We start from the raw sequence: 23,419 nt of genomic DNA, 5'->3' as shown, positions 1-23,419 counted from the left end.
CAGCACGACATCTAGTTCTGAAAATCAAAGATGATCTTAGCTTAAGAGGCCTGTTATTGGGTAAAACTGAAATGAAAATCTGCCTTTTCGCAGACAACATGCTGGTCTTTTTGAAGAACCCCATCAAATCTCTCCCTACAGTTCTGGGGTTAATAGAACAATTTGGAAGCTTTGCAGGGTTAAAAGTACATTTTTCTAAGTCCAAGGCCTTGCCAATTTTGTTATATACTAAACATTCTTGGCCTGGTCATTTTCCATTTCAATGGGCATCCTTTTATGCAAGACTTATCTAAACTATATCGCTTGAATATTGACAATACTATTATAGAAATTCAAGCAAAATTACAGACATGGTGGGATCTACCTATTTCTTTTTTTGGTAGATGTGCTCTCTTTAAAATGTCTTTACTTGTTAAGCTACTATATAAAATTAAAATGCTTCAATATTGGCTCTCTGTAAAAGACATTAATATACTCTGTTATTTAGACAATAATTTCATTAGGAGGGGTAAGCGTGCAAAACCAAGTTATGCTAAGTTGACTCATGTCAAGAAATGTAGGGGCCTCAACATGCCTGATTTTTGTCTCTACAATGTGGCCTGCCACCTAAGGTTCGTCTGGGAATGGCTCTCAGGAGAGTTTAAATTTGACATGCCTAACTTAGCTAATGAACTAACATCTCTGAAGCCCCTTATAGGTATTATGCATGTTCGGCATTCTGATTTACCTTGTAATCTCTAGAGATGTGAATCAGAACTGGAATCGGTTCGGATTACGGTTCCAATTCACATGTGGGTTTTTTTTTGCATCGGGCCCGATCGCGGTTTTGTTTATCGCCTGCGCCCGAGCCGATAAACAAAAAACCCACCCCGACCCTCTAAAACTAAAACCTTTGCTTCCCCCACCCTCCTGACCCCCCCAAAAAAACATTTTACAGGTACCTGGTGGTCCAGTGGGGGTCCCGGGAGCGATCTCCCGTTCCCGGGCCATCGGCTGCCACTAATCAAAATGGCGCCGATGGCCCTTTGCCCTTACCATGTGACAGGGTGTCCGTGCCATTGGCCAGCCTCTGTCACATGGTAGAAGCACTGGATGGCCCAAGCCATTTTTAAAGATGCCGACGGCCCAGGAGCGGGAGATCACTCTGGGACCCCCACTGGACCATCAGGTAACTGTAAAATGTTTTTGGGGGGGTCGGGAGGGTGGGGGAAGCAAAGGGTTTCGTTTTAGAGGGTCGGGGTGGGTTTAGGGGTTATTTTTGTGTGCCGTTTTTCCAGCCCTCCCCCAAAACGATAAGAGAACCCCCACGATCAATATCGTGGGTATTTCCTATCATTTTGGGGGAGCCCCCGATTTCTGACGATTTTGAAAATATCGTCCTATATTTTCAATCATCCGAAGCCCGATTCACATCCCTAGTAATCTCAAAAATCATATTCTGATTAAACCAGTATTAATGGCCTGGAAATATATGTCAAGACTCACAGTGAGCACCAAAATACTTTGGAGGAATTCCTAAAGATCAATTGAATAACCACCATACAAATCCTTCGTAATAAATTGTTTATAGAAGAATTATTTGTAGAAAACCCTAGACCTTCTAAATCCCAAACCAGGGTAAAAAAGTTTCAACATCCTTATAAATGTGTTCAAGAATGTATTCAAGAAAAAATATTTAAGACAAAGGGAGGAACGTTTCATATATTGTTGTCATAAATCCCCACCAGGGGTAATGTGACTATAAATTATAATCATAAACGGACCCCCTCCGTCCATTGTTTTTCTATATGTGATGAACACCAAGTGCTAACTTTTAAAGTGTATATTTTAAAATTATTTTTTACTGTTGCTAATGGTGAAAAAACTTTCCTCCAAGGACTATGAAACAGCAATTGTAAATGTCCCGGCAAAATTATAATCCCGAAAACGGGTATTAATAGATGAGGTTAATAATTGTAATCAACCCCATAGGCATAAAAGATTTTCAATAAGGCTTAAAAAATAAGCTCTTTCAACATCCCGACTTATCTGATGTCTGTAGTAGGTCTCCTTCTTCAGCCCCTGTGGCCAAGGAAATGACTTCCAGCCACGGGGCATTGGACTACTTATGGCAAGACGCGCTCCTCCTCGTCTGAAGCAACACGGCCCGCAGAAATCAACGGTGTCGTAAGCACTATCTTAGTAAGTGGCAGGGCTTGCGACGCAAGAGGGCACACAGGCAATACAGGGAGCACATTTTTATCCATGCACCACATTACTGGGGATGCCAGAGGACAACATGGTTAAGAACATAAGAAAATGCCATATTGGGTCAGACCAAAGGTCCATCAAGCCCAGCTCCTGTTTCCAACAGTGGCCAATCCAGGCCATAAGAACTGGCAAGTACCCAAAAACTAAGTCTATTCCATGTTACCATTGCTAATGACAGTGGCTATTCTATAAGTGAACTTAATAGCAGGTAATGGACTTCTCCTCCAAGAACTTATCCAATCCTTTTTTAAACACAGCTATACTAACTGCACTAACCACATCCTCTGGCAACAAATTCCAGAGTTTAATTGTGCATTGAGTAAAAAAGAACTTTCTCCGATTAGTTTTAAATGTGCCCCATGCTAACTTCATGGAGTGCCCCCTAGTCTTTCTACTATCCGAAAGAGTAAATAACCAATTCACATCTACCCGTTCTAGACCTCTCATGATTTTAAACATCTCTATCATATCCCCCCTCAGTCGTCTCTTCTCCAAGCTGAAAAGTCCTAACCTCTTTAGTCTTTCCTCATAGGGGAGCTGTTCCATTCCCCTTATCATTTTGGTAGCCCTTCTCTGTACCTTCTCCATCGCAATTATATCTTTTTTGAGATGCGGCAACCAGAATTGTACACAGTATTCAAGGTGCGGTCTCACCATGGAGCGATACAGAGGCATTATGACATTTTCCGTTTTATTCACCATTCCGTTTCTAATAATTCCCAACATTTTGTTTGCTTTTTTGACTGCCGCAGCACACTGAACCGATGATTTCAATGTGTTATCCACTATGAAACCTAGATCTCTTTCTTGGGTTGTAGCACCTAATATGGAACCCAACATTGTGTAATTATAGCATGGGTTATTTTTCCCTATATGCATCACCTTGCACCCGAAGCAAGGCACAGGGTGAAAGTTAAAACAAAAGGGAATAAAGTGTGATAAAAGTAAACTTACTGGCGGGAGCAGGCGGGCACGCATTCATCGAGGCGGGAGCCGGCGGGCGCGCATTCACTGAGGCGGAGGGTGCCGGCGGCGAAAGCGGCCTCCAACAGCCCCCGCCGGCGGTGAATGAATGCACGCCTGTATACGCCTGTGCAATTGGGGCGCTCAAGGCTCAAGGATTGTTTGATTCATTTCATTTGTGTGAAAAAAACAAATCAAGCAATAAAAAAAAAAAACGGCCAAAAAAGGAAAGTGAAGTCTCCATCCTGGGAAAATGCCTGGGCCAGGATTCCCCCAGCCCCAACTTACATGGTCCAGTGGGGATCTGCCGACAAGGACTAGGTCAAAACCTTGGACTTGCATAGGTCAAGGTCATGGTAGGTCATCGCAGCCTTAGCCTACTTAAAGCCAACGCCTCAGCCAAGGAAGGAACTTGCACCAAGGCCTGAAGCCACAGCCCAGAAGCTGGGTCCCAACGTTGAGACCTTGGCCTTTACCCAGAGCTGACGCCGCGACCCCACCAGGAGGCCAGGTCCTGATGCTTGAGCCTCAGCCTAGGCCAAAGACCAAGCCTAGGACTGGACTAAGACCTGATTCCGGGGCCTCAGACAGGACTCTGTGTCCCGACGCCTGGGCCTCGGTCCAGGGTTAGGCCTAGGCCTTGGAGCTCAGGCCAGAAATCTCCTTTTCTCGTGCTCTTCTTTCTTCAGCTCTTCAATGCCAAATAACAGTATCCACTGAGGTCACACCAGAGTGAATTAACTCCAATGCAACCCCAATGGACACCAATATTTGGCATTGAAGAGCCGAGGAAAGAAGGGAATCCAAAGAGGAACTCCCATACCTGGTTTCCGAGGTCTGGGTCTGACCCTGGTGCGAGTTCCAGGCTTCAGGACCCAGCCTCCTGGCTAAGGGCCCAGAATTAGGCCTAGGTCTGTGTCAAGGTCCCGGCATTTGTACCCAACCTCCAGTTTGGGTCATGGCATTCGTCCTGGGTCCTGAGGCCCAGGCGTTGGGACCCAGCCTCTGGGTCAGGTTGCAGCATTGGGCCTAGGTTTAGGCCAAGGCTCCAATGTTGGATCCCAGTCTCTGTGTCAGGTTGCGGCATTGCGTTTGAGTCCGGGCCGAGGCCCCAGGTTTGGGACGCGGCTTTTGGTCGACTAATGGCATTGGGCCTGGGTGAGGGCCCTGGTTTAGGCTGAGGCCTTGTTGTCAGAACCCAGCCTTTGGTTCATGTTGTTGCATCAGGCCTGGGTCCGAGCTGAGGGATCGGTGTTGGGACTAAGCTTATGTCAGATACTAAAGGATCAGTTAAGATTTTTTTTTTTAATTTTCAGGGGTCTCAGCTGAGGTCCAGAGTTGGCCTGTGCATCCACTAAGATCCCCGGCATCATGCTCAGACCTAGGCCATGGCTCCTGTATGGACCCCGGCCTAGTCCCTAGGCGAGGCCACAACTTTGGACCTAGGCTGGGGTGCCGGCATCATGCTCAGGCTTAGGCTGCGGCGCCTGCTTTGGGTCTCGGCCTATGCTCTAGGCAAGGCCCTGGCTTCGGGCCTAGGTCTAGACCCAATGCATTAGTTTAAACTGAAACAAAACAATAAGGTTTGTTTTATTTTGGGAGGGGCTTTGATTCGGTTTGGGGTTCCCACTAAATGAAATAAATTAGCTTTATTCAATGCGTTTTGCAATTTCACTTTAAACTAATGCACATCCCTACTGCACAACCATAGATTCCTCTTGGGCAGCACAGTGCTTCAAGAACTTCAGCCTGCAGCTCATGATTTTCCCAGTACTGCTGACAATCTTGTTGCTGCTGTACAGACTCTTCTGATTTTGGCTCTGGTTGATCTTCTTTCACATCTGGTTCCCACACTAATTTTTCCCACTAACACAGAGGATGCGGTTAGTGCAATTAGTGTAGCTGGGTTTAAAAAAGGTTTGGATAAGTTCTTGGAGGAGAAGTCCATTAACTGCTATTAATCAAGTTAACCTAGGGAATGGCCTCTGCTATTACTGGCATCAGTAGCATTGGATATTCTTAGTGTTTGGATTCTTGGCAGGTTCTTGTAGCCTGGTTTGACCTCTGTTGGAAACAGGATGCTGGGTTTGATGGACCCTTCCCTTGCAGGAAGACCTTGTGAGACTGGAACATTGGGCATCCAAATGGCAGATGAAATTTAATGTAGATAAGTGCAAGGTGATGCATATAGAGAAAAATAACCCATGCTATAGTTACACAATGTTGGGTTCCATATTAGGTGCTACAACCCAAGAAAGAGATCTAGGCGTCATAGTGGATAACACATTGACATCGTCAGATCAGTGTGCTGCGGCAGTCAAAAAAGCAAACAGAATGTTGGGAATTATTAGAAAGGGAATGGTGAATAAAATGGAAAATATCATAATGCCTCTGAATCGCTCCATGGTGAGACCTCACCTTGAATACTGTGTACAATTCTGGTCGCTGCATCTCAAAAAAGATATAATTGCGATGGAGAAGGTACAGAGAAGGGCTACCAAAATGATAAGGGGAATGGAACAGCTCCCCTATGAGGAAAGACTAAAGAGGTTAGGACTTTTCAGCTTGGAGAAGAGACAGCTGAGGGGGGATATGATAGAGGTGTTTAAAATCATGAGAGGTCTAGAACGGGTAGATGTGAATCGGTTATTTACTCTTTCGGATAATAGAAAGACTAGGGGACACTCCATGAAGTTAGCATGTGGCACATTTAAAACTAATCGGAGAAAGTTCTTTTTTACTCAACGCACAATTAAACTCTGGAATTTGTTGCCAGAGGATGTGGTTAGTGCAGTTAGTATAGCTGTGTTTAAAAAAGGATTGGATAAGTTCTTGGTGGAGAAGTCCATTACCTGCTATTAAGTTCACTTACAGAATAGCTACTGCATTAGCAACGGTAATATGGAATAGACTTAGCTTTTGGGTACTTGCCAGGTTCTTATGGCCTGGATTGGCCACTGTTGGAGACAGGATGCTGGGCTTGATGGACCCTTGGTCTGACCCAGTATGGCATGTTCTTATGTTCTTATGACCCAGCATGGCAATTTCTTATGTTTTATGTTCTTGCTCACTTTGTACCACTACTGAAGACTTCTTTAACTGTAAGTAGTTATGCTGATGGCTTGCTATGGGCTCTATAGAGAAACTTACCAGTGTACAAACAAATTGGGAAGGCCTGCGTGAAAAGTGGGTGGGTCATGGCCAACCAGGCCCACCTGTGGCTATGCCACAGGTGTGCAGAAAAAAAAAATCAAGGTACCCCCAGTGGATAATCTGAAAACACAAATGATTAATGTCCATAAGTGTTAAGCCTACATGCCTCTGCATTAGGGATCAATTGCTAATGTCTTTATGGAATTTAAATGGAAAGGCACTAATTTGTGCGCACAGTTTTAAATTGGTTTTTGAGTACATTTTTGCATGAAAACTAATTGCTGCATGGAGAGTAAAGTCTGTGCGCAAATATGTGCATATATTGATGGGTAAAACAATGCATACAGCCCAGCACACCTTATAACATCTGGCCTGTGCTAGGATCCAGGATTTCATTAAAGTCTTTCCTCATTTCTCCCTAAAAAAAATTCTTATACTAGGTGTGTCGATTTTGTGCAAGAACTGAGATATAGTATTATAAGAATTATGGTCCCTGGAAGTATGTCCATGTACAGAAATAACATATAGTTTGGGCCCATTGTCCCATCACTGCAACTCACTTACTCTGAGTCAATATTTGTTTTCTCTCCAGAAGAAAATGTAAGCACCTTTTTCATAAATATGGCAGATCCTCTTTTTTATTAGACTAAACGAAAATAAACTTGCAAAATCCAACCTCAATGCAGTTGCTTGTGTTGGAAATCTTTCAATTGTGTTTCCTGAAGGATGATCAAATCCACCACTTTTTTCTTGCAAATAAGATGTTGTTCTTCTCTTGGCTGGCATCTTCAAACCATGAATATTGTAGGATGCCAATCTGTGCTGTATAACAGTGCTACTAGCGTATTCCTTTGAGTTTCCCTGCTTGCCGGTCAAACATATTGAGATGTTAGAATGCTGCTGTACACACACCTTCTCTATGTTGATCTCATCAAGTATAACTAAGCTGCATCTTCTAGGATATCTGCTACAATGCACCTCAATATAGTGATGAGGAAAAAGAAAGGGAGAAAAAGAGGGAAAAGAGAAAACCATCATGGATCCCCTAATACTGCCATTCAATTGTACCTCTGTAGACTGGTGGAAACATTTTTTTTTTTAATTTAGGCTTCAGCAAAACCCAATAAAAAGTGCTTTTGAAACCTATAAAGCAAACTTGCCTTACCAGACTCTAAACAGAAAAAATTCTACTTATGAAAGGTAGCACTGCAAATATTATACCAGGCTCTAGAACACCAATATACTTCCTACAGGGAAAACAGAACAAGCTACAGATCCCCAAACAAAGAAAAAAGGTCTAACAGTTCCAAATGAAACCACCAAACTGCAACCTCGGAGTCATCATGGACAATCAACTAAACCTTAAGAGATTCATTAATAATACCACTAAGGACGGATTCTATAAATTGCAAGTTCTGAAACGACTCAGACCGCTCCTCCATTTCCAAGACTACCGGACAGTTCTCCAAGCAATCATTTTTTCAAAAATTGACTACTGTAACTCCCTCCTACTTGGCCTCCCAACCAACACAATAAAACCATTACAAATGCTCCAAAACGCTTCAGCCAGGATTCTAACTAAATCTAACAAAAGAAATCATATTACCCCCATCTTGAAAAACCTACACTGGCTCCCAATCAAGTTCAGAATCTCCTACAAAGTACTAACAATCATACATAAATCTATACACAAGCTCATTCCTCTGGAACTCAATATCCCTCTGCAGCCACATATACCCTCCAGACCGGTGAGAACAGCCTATAAAGATACTCTCCTCGCCCCAACCATCAAATCCTCATTAAATAAACGCACTCTATCCACAGCAGGCCCCGCGCAAGGGATCTCTCTACCACCAGACCTCCGGAAAGAACCTTGCCCTATCGCTTTTAAAAAGAGACTCAAAACTTAGCTATTCGAACAAGCCTTCTATCCATACCAATAATTTTACTCTAAATCTTCCCAAATATATGCACCTTGTAACGTGTCTACTGTATATTTAGCCAGGTCCTTTCGAGTACTACATTATTTATTATATCTTCTTGTTCTTTAATCCCCAGTTACTTGATCCAAGTTTATCCTCCTGTTCGATGTAATTGCACTCTGTCTTGCCTGTTTAATGTTATAATGTAAACCGAATTGATATGTAATTTTTGCTACATGAATTTCGGTATATAAAAATGTTAAATAAATAAATAAATAAATAAATAAATAATAAAGAGGAATCCAGCCCGACATGATATGTTTCGTGCAAAACTGCTTCAGGGGCTTTTGCCAATCCGTTTTGCCAAAAGATAATTAATCCTTATGCAGGGAAATTGTTTTTGAACAGCAGAGTAATTTAGACTTTCAGAATGCGTGTGTCATCAGCCACATTCTCTGGGGTGTGCCTTATGGTCCAGAGGTTGCATTCGTCAGATTCTTTTCTTCATGAGGTTAACTTATGGTGAATTTTAAAAGCCGGGCATGCATCAATTAGGGGATGCATGAATACGTCGGGCTCAAGCATACCGAGTGGATTTTAGAAGCTGGCAAGGTATGCACGTATCTCCCTCAGCGCGCAAATCTCGAAAGTTTTCAAAAGGGGGCGGAATGTGGGCGTGGTCTGGGCAGGGGCATTTCAGGGCATGAACCTGAGATGTGCAGGTAAATACTAACACAGCTCGGTACATGCTGAAGTCCTCTTCTGCATAACTTTACTTCTGCAATGGATGCTGTATATGTTAAAAATTAAAACTAGGCAGATCTGCGGGGCTTTAAAGGTTGGGGCTAACTGGGAGGATGAAGGCTGTTAAACTGGGGGGCGGGGGGGGGGGGGTTGGAGGCCCAGTCTATTAACTGAGTGAACTGGGGACAAACTGGTAAAACTGGGGAAATTGTTGGCGCGTGCCCCTTTTAAAATCTCCCGATATATGTGGTAGAAGTGGGATTTGCGCGCACGTACGTGCTTCCACTTAAAATATGGCAGATGTGCACGCAGCCGGGCTGTTTTATAACATGCGAGCATATGCACGTGTATGTTATAAAATGGCATGTCCTTGGGTGCGGGCCGATGAATTAGCGCAAATGTGAACACACGCAGGCTGGTTTGAAAGATACCATCCATGTCTAGGCACTGTAGAAATAAAATGAATGCAAAGCGTTAATGCTGTAATTTATTTCCTGTAGACCATGAAAAAGAACAAGATATGATGGTTAAAGAGGAAGCCCCCCACACTAACACAGCAGAAAATAAAAATGAGACAGATCAGGTGCTGCAAGAGGCCTTTAACTACAGTACAGGTAAATGCTATTTATGATTATGTGGTATGACTTTGAAGAAGCTTGCAGTTTATTAGATAATCTTGTGGAGGAAGAATACCTCAAAGACTTCTGTTAAATTGATCAGTAATGCCCCAGAATTTTTTTTCTGTTCCATACGTAACAAAGAATTAAGGAGTCCCAAAACCTAACCAACTGTTTCTGTTACAACTGGGACTACACTGAAGGGTACTAGAAGCTTTGTGAGTCTCTAGAAACCACGATACATTATATGCCTATTCAGTTTTATTCAGCTTGTAAATGTCCTCAACGCCCTTTCAGGAAGTTTTAATCAGGATGTAAATAAATCTGTTTGTACAGGCATGTGCCAGAGTACTTTTGCATTTTACAGTTTTCTATCCAGTGGGCATGCAAAACAGTTTTTGAATTTCAAAGCTTGCACTTGGTACTGTAATATGAAAACATCTATGAGAAACAACTTAAATTTTATAACGTCATGGCAGCACCAACACTATTTTATGGTTTCAAAACACAAGTTATATATAATAAAGAAGTCAGAAAAATTCAGGCATCAGAAATGAAAACTGTATGATCAGTTAAAAACTATAGACAAGATAGTATTATCTGTTCTGTGAATGAGAAACTCAAATGCTTTAAACGACAATGGAAACAACATGTAGTTAGAATGGAACATGGGACGTTCCGTAAGAACTCTTCAATTTCGACCTACAGGAAGAAGAGATCCAGGAAGATGTTGGAAAAGGTGGACAGACAGAGATCTATGATGAATTCCAAACTAACCTGGGATAGGTTGAGATGCTGCTGTTGATGATGTAAGGACAATTTTCAAACAATTTTACCTGGGTACCTAAGAAGTTGCCCTGGTAAAATCTTTGGCTGAAAATTGTCCTCCCCGACTGCAGGGAGTTGGGTGTAACTGGCAGACAATACATGGGGATTTCATTTTGAAATCCCAGTGTGTGCTGTACAGAGCTGACTTTTCACCTGCTGGAAAGCAGGCACAAAGCCCACAGATACGGAAGTACCCATGATACTGGCTTGCCAGGGACTTTCCCTTTGAATGTGTACTCGCAGGTACAAAGTCCAAAGTACCCATAGGCCTGTAAGCGACGTGCCAATTTAAAAAGAAAAAAAATTTGCCTCCTATGTTAGTTGTGTCTCATAGCTGCCAAGCAGACTATTAGATGAGAGAGCGATTTTCATAGCTTTGCGGCACCTTTCCATTACTCTGTCCTCTCCACCCATTTTATACACAAACAAACACATCTGTCCATCTGGGAATGTTGTATTTTGCTCATCTTGCGCTTTGTGAATGAATATTTTAGGAAATGTAGTATATAAACACCATAAACAAAATTAAAAATGTGCAATTTCTTCAACCCCAGAATCCATTTCCAATGGCAGTTTTTTAAGGCTGTAATTCTTTTCAAATAATCAACAAAAAAGATGCTTTACAACTTATAAAGACCCCAGTTCTCTCCAGGACATACATGGCTGCTAGCACTGTGTACCATTGTTCTCATTAAGAAATTCCAGTTTACCACATATAGTATCCTGTGTAATATTATTGTGAATTTTTAATTTTGAATTAAATATACCATACTTAAGCACACTAGAGCCCAAGAAGTAAACAAAGCATTCTTCCACCTGACCAGTGCTGTATACTCTTGTTGTTCCATGTTACTTTATAATGCAGCACACTAATATTTTTTTTTATAAAATATTTTCAGACTTTTATACATCTTGGTCTTTTATTGTCCCTCTTCCTTTATTTCTTTTTTCTCCTTTTCTTTCTATCCTTTAACTATTTGCATATGTTTTTAAAATTCCTTTATCATTTTCTTCCTTTTTATCCTTTTTCTCTGTTTCCTCTCAGATCTAATGTGAATTTTCTTCTCTCAGCCATTTTATATCTTAGCATTCACCTGCCACCTTTTTTTTTTAAGGCTCATCACTCCTATCTTACTTTTCTTTTATGCCTTTTCTTTTGTTTTCTTCTTTACTTTTTTTTTAGCCTGCTTTCTGAAGGGAGGAAGGCATATGAGATCACCACGTTCCTGTGCATCTGTGTGCCACTCTCCACCCCCACAAATAACATTTGTTTTGGTGCCTATCCATGCCAAATTTTCAGGGCTCCATTAGTTCTGCATAGAACTCTTTGTTTATCCTACCTCATAATATTTATCACACACTCCTTATATCATATGAAAATGGATTAACCACCATATTTATCCACAAATAAATATTTGCTTTATTTATGTGTTCTTAGTAGATCTTAGTTTGTATTCTACTTTATAATAGATTTACTGTTCGATATGTTCCATGTAAACCGCCATCCCGGCGATAGTTATCTCTGTTATCTGTGAACCGGAGTGATATGTATATTATACAGGAACTTCCAGTATATAAAAACCAAAAATAAATAAATAAATAAATAAATAAATAACATAAATGGGGCATCATACATCTTTAGCAACACTATATAGACTTAAGGAAAATATACTCAAACCTTTAATGACACACTCTGCATTCCTTCTGCTTCTGTCTCATCTCTTTTCTTCCAACCCTGTTTGATCTCATTCTCCCCACTCTTTCTTTTCCATCTCATCCGCATCTTGTTCTCATCTGCCCCCTTCTTTACCTGTTTTCCAGCCTTGCTGCAGCAGCTCCTGTTGTCTTTATTCTATCTTTGCTCTGTATCTAGAATTGCTGTAGTCTTTCTTGGGCCTGTTCATTTTCACACCATTTTTCATCTGCCATAATATCATACTCCCTACTCTCTTGAACCTCCCGCATTCCTTCCAGTCCACCTGTACCTGTAATAACATTGCTACAGCATGTCTTATCATCCCCATTTTCTCCTCTCATCTGGCTTCACTCCAGCATTACTGCATCATTTCCTCCTCTTCCATTCCCTCCCCTCATTCTTTTCTTCTGGTAGAATTTGCTATATAATTTCTTGTTGCTCACTTCCTGATTCTGGAGACCACACATACAAAAGGATATTGATAAAGTGGAGGCAATTTAAAGGTGGGACACCAAAATGGTACATGGAATACTGAGGTCAGTACCGAGTCATCGGGAGTCCAGCTAAATTAGCCAAACAAACTTATCCAGCTAACTTATACCATATATATTCAGCTGATATAGGCACACTGTTAAACATACCCAAGTAACACAATTTTAGCCAGATAAATTTATCTGGCTAACTTCAGAATTGATAATAACAATTATCTGGAAAGAGGGAGTGGAACAGCAATTTATTTTGGTGTGATATAGAGATCTCCTTTGCAGGCAGAAGAAATGGATAGAGATATAATGGAGCACATTCACAAAATGTCCATGAAAGGGGAAGTGCTATGGTTAAGTGATTTCAATCTGCTGGATGTTGATTGGGACATCCCAGCTGTGATGTTTTCTGGAAGCAGGGAGATCCTGGATTCTCTGCAAGAAGAACTGTTCCATCAATCAGCACTAAGAGCTTTTCTGATGAACCAAGCATTTATTAAATAATGCGCTAATTTGAAGATCTAGTTTCCTAGTCGGACCCTGGGACTTTCAGGCCTTGAACCTGCCACTGCAAGGTGTTGCTCTGGCCTATACTTCATGCTCCCCTGTTCCTGTGATGTGGTGGGTTCCAGTTCTTCATTCTTTATAAATATGCCTGCATTCACCATCCAGTGTCCAGTGTCCTACTTATCTTTAAGTTTCCAATGTTCCTGTTCCTGCATTCTGGTTCTGTGGTTCTTAGCTCTTGCTCCAATCCTGGACATTGGCTCCTCTCTTGATTCTTGTTCCAGGCCGGGATCCTATTCTACTTCAGGGGAGAGGAATGCTCACTTCTTTTGCACAGGTATACCTTTCCAAGACATCATACCTACTAGCACCCTCCAGGGGAGTGGGCCATGACAATGCAATCCCTGTTGAGACCTCATTTGGAATACTGTACAATTCTGGAGTCTGCACCTTCAAAACGATAAACTGGATGGCGTTGGTCTGGAGGGTGGCAACTAAAAAGGTTAGAAGTCTTCAGTGCAAAGCATATGAGGACAGACAAAGATCTAAACATGTATAGCTTAAAAGAAAGATGGATAGGGGAGATATTGTAAAGACATTTAAAAGTACCATAGGAGGTGGGACTTTTTCCAACAGAAAGGAGGCTTTGCAGTAAGGAATCATGGGATGAGGGTGAAAGGGGACTAGATTCAGGAGTAATTTAAGGAAACATTTCTTTACAGAAAGGGTGGAACATGTATGTAGCAGCCTTCCAGTGAAGGTGGTGGAGACAATAGATCTGTATCTGAATTCAAGAAAGCACATGATAAGCACAGGAAATCTCTGAGGGAGTAGTAGGGATTGTAGATGGGCAGATTAGATAGGCAGTATGGTCTTTTACTACCATGATATTTCTGTATCTTTCAACAAGTAGTGGTAAATATCCTAATGCAGGGATAACACAAGATATTTCAAATATCTTGCATTATCTGAGCTCTGGGCAAAGAGAGAAATGGGCAAAGAGAGAAATGAGGAGGTGGGGAAGGGAAAATAAAAGGCAAAAAGTGTAAAAAAGTTAAGAAAATTAAAACATGAGAAAATAAGGAAAATACAAAATGAAATAGAAATACAGGAAACATTAAAGAAAACATAAAAAAAAAAAGTTGGGAAGGATGGGATAGAGTGTTTTTTAGCTCCTAAATAATTATGGCTGGCACCTAAGGGTTTTTTGTTTTTTTTTTTTGTTTTTTTTTAATGTTCCAGTCCTTACCATTGTGGTGTCTCTTAACACTGACAGCCTGGATGTTCCCCCTGCCTTCCCCCCCTCATCGGAGCACCCCACCCCCATCCCATCTGTGAACTGCAAGGTTAAGACTTCAACTCCCAAATAAGCCAGACACACTCAGTTGTGGATAACAAAGGCCATAGCTTTATTGAACAAAAGACACATGACTAATACCTATAGTACCCAAACCATGAACCTCCCATGTGGTATCACCGCACTGCTCGCAATCCACCATCTTTCTGACTTGAGCAAGACAGCTACGGTATATACGGCTCCCGCACCATGTTGAACAAGGGGGCCCCCACCTCCAGGTATCGCCATGCCCATTGTCCCTTTGCAACCATCCTTGACAGGACATAGTACATCGATTGCCCCAAGCAGCAAGTCCAGCATCACATTGCCTCCCTGCCACGGCTTGAGTACCCTGTCCTGCTTACTTTTACCCCCGAGCTGCAACGTGTCATACAAACATAACATTAGCCAGTAACAGGTTTGACCTCAGTGCCTAACAGAGTATGCTAACACTGCCTATTGAATTGAATTACAACCTCAAATACCAACTATCAAAATTGGGCAGGAGGCTGGGAATGCCAGTTGATGCTGCCAATATGGCACTCCAGATGACAGCCGGGGCCTTAAATCGGTCCTGCACATGTCATCATCGGGTGCCACTGGCCATCACTTCTGTATCCCGCACATGCACAACCCCACAGAAATCTCATGGACTCACGCTTGTGTGGGATTATGACATGCAGGATGATGCCAAAACGGAGTCATGGCCGCCGCCCTCTAAGTGCCAAGAATGCGAGGGAGGAGAGACACAGCGGGAGGGGAGGCAGGAGGAACCCACGTGCCTGGTAATCTCTGGACCGGGTGAAAGCTGGGCAAAGGGTGGCCCGGTCCTGCCCTTTCTCTGGGTCTGGGTGTGGTCTGTCTAGTTGTTGGGTTTCTGTCTGTATCTCTGTGCCTATCTGGATGTTAGGTTTCTGTCTATCTCTTTGGGTGTGTCTATTTCACTCTCTGTCAGTCTGTGTGTGGATTGTCTGGGAATGAGCTATCTATTTCTCTCTGGTATGTCTGTCTGGGTGTGGGGTGTTTGCCTCTCTGTGCCCATGTGTGTACATATGAGCTTACTTCTTTCAGCAACTTGATGAGAAACAAAATGGGGAAATGGGCTTTCAACCACTGGTTGGCAATTTTGCTGCCTGATGGATACCCTTCATATATTACTCATCTTGAGGGCTCCGCCCAATTGCATGCATGGAATAGGAGCCATGGCTGAAAAGGTTTGTTCACCCTTGACATAGTCAAAAAGGCAGGAAATTCTAAACTTGGCTGTTTGTCTGGCTAAATGTCAACTTAGCCAAACAGACCTATTTGGATATGAGAAACTGTAGGAGAATAAAGGAGCTAAAGATGTAGTCTGAAAAAGAAAGAAAGGAAAGTGCAGATATGCTACAAACATTCAAAGGTCTTGCAGGCAGAAGGAAGACCAAATGCCTTCTGGCATGGTTAAAAGGTGAGGCGGTTACGCCTGCTGGCGCGTGATCCCCCTATGCCGGAGTCCTTAGCCATGCCTCCAGGACTGTCCCCGGACCACCCAGCCATGCCCCCGGCCACCCTGCCATGACCCCGGACCACCCCACCATGCCCCCAGACCATATGCCTCACCCCATCCCGCCCCCTGCCCACCCATTCAGAAAAGCCCCGGGATATTCTCCCATCCCGTGGCTTTTCGCACGCCACCTGGCCTTTTGAAAATAGGCCCAGCGCGCATAACCACCCCTTAATAAAATCTTTTTCCTATCATACAAAGCAGGAAGACGGTGAAGAAGTTAGTTGGACAAATAAATGATTGAGGGGGTTAAAGGGGTATTTAGGGAAAACAAGGACACAGAATAAAAACTAAATGAATTCTTTATTTCAGTGTTTACTAAGGATGAGGTTGAGGAGATTCCCATACCAGAAATGGTATTTAATGGTAATGATTTGGAGGAATTGAAACAAATCACAGTGAATCTGGAAGATGTAAAAGGGCAAATTGAAAAATTAAAGAGTAACAAATCACATGGATAAGATGGCATACAACCTAGAGTTCTGAAATAACTAAAAAAATTTAATTACAGATTTGTTACTAGTAATTTTTAAACTTCATTAAAATTGTCTATTATATCGGAAGATTGAAGGGTGGCCAGTGTAATGCCTAGAAATGGCTCCAGGGGTGATCCAGGATACTGTAAACATTTTTCTTTTGGCACTGACATCAGTGCAGGTAGAAAAATGGTAGAAACTATTTTCATGAAAAAATGACTGAACATATAGATATATAGGGGTAGATTTTAAAAGGGTGTGTGTGGGCGCACATGTGCGCGCGCTACCTGGCGCGCGCACATGTACACCCGATTTTATAACTTGTGCACGCAGGCACACGCAAGTTATAAAATCAGGGGTTGGTGCGTGCAAGGGGTTGCACAATTGTGCACTTTGTGTGTGCTGAGCTACGCTGCCTTTCCCTGTTCCCTTCCCACTAGCCTGACCTTCCCACCCCTTCCCCTAACCTTCCCCCCTAGCCCTATTCTAACCCCCCTGACTTTTATCTTACCTTTAGCGCCTGCCTTCAACACAGCGGCAATGGCTGCTGTGTCGGAGGCCTCTGGCCTCACCCCTGCCCCACCCCACCCCCGCCCTGCCCCCAGACCACCTCTTTAGTAAAGCCCCAGGACTTATAAGCGCCCCAGGACTTTATGTGCATCACTGGGCATTTTTTAAATAGGCCCGGTGCGCATAACCCCCTCCACGCATGTAGGGCTTTTAAAATCCGGCCCATTTAATTTAATGGGGCAGAACCAACATGGATTTATCTGAGGGAAGTCTTGCCTACCCAATGTGCTACATTTTTGAAGGGGCTAATAAACATGTGGGTAATGGTGAGCTAGTGGTTGTACTGTATTTGGAATTTTAGAAGACATTTGACAAAGTTCTTCATGAAAGACTGCTAAGAAAATTAAAAAATCATGGGATAGGAGGTAATGCCTTTTTGTTGATTGTGAACTGGTTAAAGGATAGGAAACAGAGAGTAGGGCTAAATGATCAGTTCTTTTAATGGAGAAAGGTAAATAGTGGAGTGTTCCAGAGATCTGTACTGGAACCAGTGCTTTTAACATATTTATAATGACTGCATAAAGAAATAACAAGTGAGGTGATCAAATTTGCAGTCAGCACAAAATTATTACAAGTTATTAAATCACAAGCAGATTGTGAGAAATTGCAAGAGGACCTTGAGAGACTGGAAGTCTGGGAATCCAGATGGCAGATGAAATTTAATGTGGCTAAGATGCACATGGGAAAAAATAATCCAAACTGTAGTTACATGATGTTAGGAGTCATCACCCATGAAAAAGAGCTAGGCGACATTGTGGACAATGCGTTTAAACCCTTGCTCAGTGTGTTGGCATTCAAAAAAGCAAACAGACTGCTAGTAATTATTAGGAAAGGAATAGAAAATAAAATAATCATAATACCTCTGTATTGTTCCTTGGTGCAACCTCATCTAGATTGTCATGTGCAATTCTGGTCTTCACATCTCAAAAAAGATAGAGTGGAACTAGAAAAGATACAGAGAAGGGTGGCCAAAATGATAAAGGGGTTGAAACAGCAATTCTAGGAGGAAAGGCTAAAAAGGTTAGGGCTCTTCAGCTTGGAGAAGATACAGTTGAGGAAAGATATGATAGAGGTCTTTAAAATCATGAGTGGTGTGTATAAAGTAAACACAAATCTGTTATTTACTATTTCAAAAATATAAAGACTAGGGGATGTGCCAACAAGTTACTAAATAGCACATTGAAAACACATTTAGTAGAAAATATATTTTCACTCATTGCACAATTAAGTTCTGGAATTCAGTGCCAGAGGATATGGTAAAGGCAGTTTAGTTTAGTTTATTAATTGTTTAAAATTGCCTTTCTACATATATATGACAGCGATGTACAACATAAAAGTTTCACCACTGCGTGAATATCGCAGGAAAATTAACAGTGAGAGGAGTCTTATTTTACAGTGTTTCCATGACATCTCTCCATTGAAAATTTAGCATAGGTGGGGTTTAAAATGGTTTGGACAAGTTCCTGGAGCAAAAGTTCATAAACCGTTATTAACCCGATCTATTTGAAAATAATCACTGCATATCCCTAGGTGTAAGCAATATGTAATCTATGTCCTCTTTGGAATCCTGCCAGGTACTTGTGGCCTGGATTGGATACTGTGATTGATGAGCCCTGGATCTGAACCAGTATGACAGTTCTTATGTTCTTAAGATATTAGAAATAGCATTTTCTGAAGATTGTGAAGGTTCAGTCATGGAGTCATCAAATGAAGCTGAGAGGAGGAAAGCTCAAAAGGAATGGGAAAAATATGTTTTTTTCCTGAGAGAATGGTAGACACCTGGCATAGACTTCCAGTAGAGCTGGTAGGAACCAAAATGGTGGCAGAATTCAAGCAAGAATGGGACAGACACAGAGGGCCCTTAATGGCAGAGAGAGATAGGGAGAGAAACAAAAAAAAAAATCACAGATTGAGTAAGATATATGGCAGCATAGTAGACAGGCACAGATGGATAGACTGGGTGAGCCAAGTGGTCCTCTGTTGCTGAGATCTTCTGTGTTTAGTTTTTTACCCAAAGTAAATTATATAATAGTATCCTCATAAGTTGTAGAACATTTCAGGCCACAGTGAACCTTTGTGGGGAAAGAGATGGTTCTGGGCGACCCTAAATCTAGAGTGGAATATGGCAAGGTGGCTTTGATTGTAGTGGAGCCTTTATTTGGGATGGAGATAGAGGGGAGGGTAAGGAGGTGAAACTATATTAGCTGATGGAAAGAAATAGTTCTGGGAAGCATATTACCTGTTCATGGAAAGGGGAAAGAGAGGCTAAGCCATACAGATAACTTCAATGCATGGCTCAAAACTTGGTGTAAGGATATATTGGAGGCTGGGGCCGTGAATTGAACAGTAAAAGGCTCTATGTCAAAGATGGCTTACATCTTTCTGTGGCAGGAAAAAGGATCCTAAGAGATAAATTCAAATCCTATGCCATGATGAATTTAAACTAGACTGGGGGGGGGGGGGGGCATAAGGACATTGGAATGTCACCCCCTTCAAATACAAAGGGAATGGGTGAAGGGGATAACAAAAGTCAGCTGAAGAAGGAACAAAACAATCCAAGAAAAGCAGTAACCTGAACAGGAGAAGCCAGAAAGCTATGAGCACAAATGCTTATAGTCTGGGCAATAAAATCCCAGACCTGCAAGTCCTAATGGTGGAGATGGACTTGAACATTGTTGCTGTAACGAATATATGATTCACGGAATCTCATAACTGAGATACAGCCATACTGGGCTGTAGAAAGACTAGAAAGACTAGGGGGCACGCCATGAAGTTAGCATGGGGCACATTTAAAACTAATTGGAGAAAGTTCTTTTTTACTCAACGCACAATTAAACTCTGGAATTTGTTACCAGAGGATGTGGTCAGTGCAGTTAGTATAGCTGTGTTTAAAAAAGGATTGGATATGTTCTTGGAGGAGAAGTCCATTACCTGCTATTAAGTTCACTTAGAGAATAGCCATTGACATTAGCAATGGTAACATGGAATAGACTTAGTTTTTGGGTACTTGTCAGGTTCTTATGGCCTGGATTGGCCACTGTTAGAAACAGGATGCTGGGCTTGATGGACCCTTGGTCTGACCCAGTATGGCATGTTCTTATGTTCTACTTATGTTCTTAACTTGTTAAGGAAGGTCAGAGAAGACAGAAAAGGGGGAGGAGTGGCTCTTTATGTCAAAAACAATATCCAACAACTGAACTGCAAAGAATGTGGGGTAAAGAAGAAGCATTATGGGCCATCCTAAAAAAAGATGTTGGTGCATCCATTTTTACTGAAGTGGTTTACAGGCCTCTGACTCAAAAGGAAGAACTAGACAGAGATCTGGTTGAAGACATCCAAAAGGTGGGAAAGAAGAGAAAGTGTTGATTGTTGGAGATTTTAATCTGCTGTATTTAGACTGGATAATCCCTTCTTCAGAATCTAACAGTAGTAGAGAGATAGTGGATACCCAGCAAAGGGGCTCTGTTCAAACAAATAGTAATGGAACCCACAAGGGATTAATACTCGACTTAGTGCTCACTAACAGGGATAATGTCTCTAATGTCTAGATGGGTGCCCACCTCAGCATCAGTGATCATCAACAGTATGGTTTGATATCGCAAATAGGATACGGAGAAGTCACACGAATACCCAAATTTGAATTACAAATATACAGACTTTGTTGAAATGGGGAAGTACCTGGAGTGAGAACTAGAAGACTGGGAGAAAATGAGAGGTAGAACAACAGTAGGCCAAACTAAAAGGAACAATTACAAAGGCAACTTATGTATATGTTAGAAAAGTAAACAAAAGCAAGAGAAATAACAAACCTATCTGGTTCTCAAAGGAGATGGCTGATAAAATAAAAGCAAAAAGAAAAGAGTTCAAGAAAAATAAAGGATCCGAAAAAGAGGATCACAAGGAAGAATATCTGGTGAAATTGAGGAAGACAGAGAAAGTAATCAAGAAAGCAAAAAGTCAGATGGAAGAAAGGATTGCCAAAGAGGTAAAGCAAGGTGACAAAACATTCTTCAGATACATCAGAAAAGGAGAAAAGTTCGAAGTGATCTAGTGAAATTGAAAGGTGAAAAGGATCAATGTGTGGAGAGAGACAAAGAAATGGTGGAAATATTAAACAAATACTTCAGTTTGGTGTTCACTAAAGAAGACCCTGGAGAAGGACCATCACTAGTTAACAAGACATTGGAGAGGGGTGGAGTAGACAAAACTCAATTTAATGAAGAGAAGGTATGGGAAGTGTTAGGAAATCTGAAAGTGGACAAAGCCATGGGGCATGATGAGGTTCATCCCAGGATACTGTGGTAGCTCAGAGATGTGCTGGAGGGTCCATTGCATGACCTGTTCAATAGATTCCTGGAAACCGGAGTGGTGCCAAGTGATTGGAGAAGAGCGGTGGTGGTCCCGCTTCACAAGAGTGGGAACAGAGAGGAGGCTAGAAACTACAGGCCGGATAGCCTCATCTCAGTGGTGGGAAAAGTAATGGAGACTGTGCTGAAGGAAAGGATATTGAACTATCTAAGGTCAGGAGGTCTGCTGGACCCGAGGCAGCATGGATTCACCAGGGGAAAAATCTGATTGATTGTTTTGATTGGGGACTAAAGAATTGGATTGAGGAAGAGTACTCGATGTGATCTACTTGGATTTCAGCAATGTTTTTGATACAGTCCCACATAGGAGGCTTGTGAATAAAATGAGAAGGTTGGGAGTGAGCACCAAGGTGGTGGCATGTATTACAAACTTATTGATGGATAGAAAACAGTGTCTGTTGGTAAATAGAACCTACTCTGAAGAGAGAATGGTATTAAGTGGAGTGCCCCAAAGATCAGTATTGGGACCAGTCATGTTCAACATCTTTGTGAAAGACATTGTAGAAGGGATAGAAGGAAAAGCTTGTCTTTTTGTAGATGATACTATGATCTGCAACAGAGTGGAAATGCCAGAAGGAGTAGAGAGAATGAAATGTGCTTTAAGGAATTTATGGTTGAAGATATGACAGCTGGGATTCAATTCCAAGAAGTGCAGTCATGAGTCTGGGGTGTGATAATCCAAAAGAGTTGTATGTGATGGGGGGTGAAGGGCTTTTGTGCACGGAGCAAAATAGGGACCTTGGTGTGATAGTATCTATCAATCTGAAGACAGCGAAGCAATGTGACACAGCAATAGCTAAAGTCAGAAGAATTCTGGGCTGCATAGAGAGAGGAAGAATAACTAGTAAGAAAAAGGAGGTGGTAATCCCCTTGTACAGGTCCTTGGTGAGGCCTCACCTGGAGTATTGTGTTCGGTTCTGGAGACCGTATCTCAAAAGGAACAAAGACAGGATGGAGGTGGTCCAGAGAAGGGCGACAAAAATGGTAGGACGTCTCCATCAAATGACTTATGAGGAGAGGTTGAAAGACCTAAATATGTATACCCTGAAGGAGAGGAGGTGCAGAGGAGATATGATACAGACCTTCAGGTTTTAATGATGCACATTTGACAAACCTCCGTTGGAAAGAAATCAGTAGAACTAGAGGTCACAAAATGAAACTCTAGGGAGGACAACTTAGAACCAACGTCAGGAAATATTTCTTCATGGAGAGTGAGATGGATGGCTGAAATGCACTTCTTGAAGAGGTGCTGTAAAGAAAAATGGTGAAAGATTTCAAAGGGACATGGGATAAACACTGTGGATACCTAAAGGCTAGAGGATGGATATGAGGAAAAGAGCTCATGAGATAACTTGTTGGTGTGGCAGTCACTACCCTTAAAGCAAACAAAAACACAATATAGGGCAGAAAAAACACTCTATGTCCATAAATATGATTCAAAAATGTTTAAAAAAAAAAAAAAAAAAAAAAAGATCCAGATGTACCCAGAGATATCCAAACTTAGACGCGTTTTCAACAGCTCGGGGGACACAAGTCATTATTGTTCTCTGCTTTAACAGCAGGGGGAAAAAAGGAAAAGAATTAGTTTTGGACCGCAGCCAACAGGGACATTGAATTTTATGGTCTGGGAAAACAAATAAGCATGAGGGTAACTTGCTGATGCGACTGTTACTATCCTTAACCTATAAGCCTTATACTTGTGATGTAACCAACATTGCTCTTTGCTTCAATGGCAAGAGATAAGAGCTATTGGGGAATTGGACTCAGACAGAAACCTACAAGGACCCTGACTTTAATGGTTTGGGAAACTAAGTATGGGGGATAACTTGTACGGCATGTCAGATGCCACCCCCTGATGCTACCATTATAGGGGGGGACCTGTATAGTGTGGCTGATGCTACCATAAGTTTGCTGGGCAGACTGGATGGACTGTTTGGTTCTTTTCTGCTGTCATTTCTGTGTTTC

At 42.0% G+C, this 23,419-nt stretch overlaps 1 long non-coding RNA gene across 1 annotated transcript in view; it reads left to right on the top strand.

The window, feature by feature from the left end:
• LOC115086239 overlaps positions 1-10,916 on the top strand; it is a 46,021-nt gene extending 35,105 nt beyond the window's left edge. The window contains exons 2-3 of the long non-coding RNA XR_003855179.1: positions 9,533-9,646; positions 10,358-10,916. This is a non-coding gene — a long non-coding RNA (uncharacterized LOC115086239). The remainder of the gene's footprint in view (positions 1-9,532; positions 9,647-10,357) is intronic.
• Positions 10,917-23,419: the final 12,503 nt, after the last annotated feature.

This window comes from Rhinatrema bivittatum, chromosome 2, assembly GCF_901001135.1.
Source record: "Rhinatrema bivittatum chromosome 2, aRhiBiv1.1, whole genome shotgun sequence".
NCBI lineage: Eukaryota > Metazoa > Chordata > Amphibia > Gymnophiona > Rhinatrematidae > Rhinatrema > Rhinatrema bivittatum.
The sequence above is the reverse complement of the archived record's forward strand: the minus strand, read 5'-3'. Positions and strand labels throughout refer to the sequence as shown.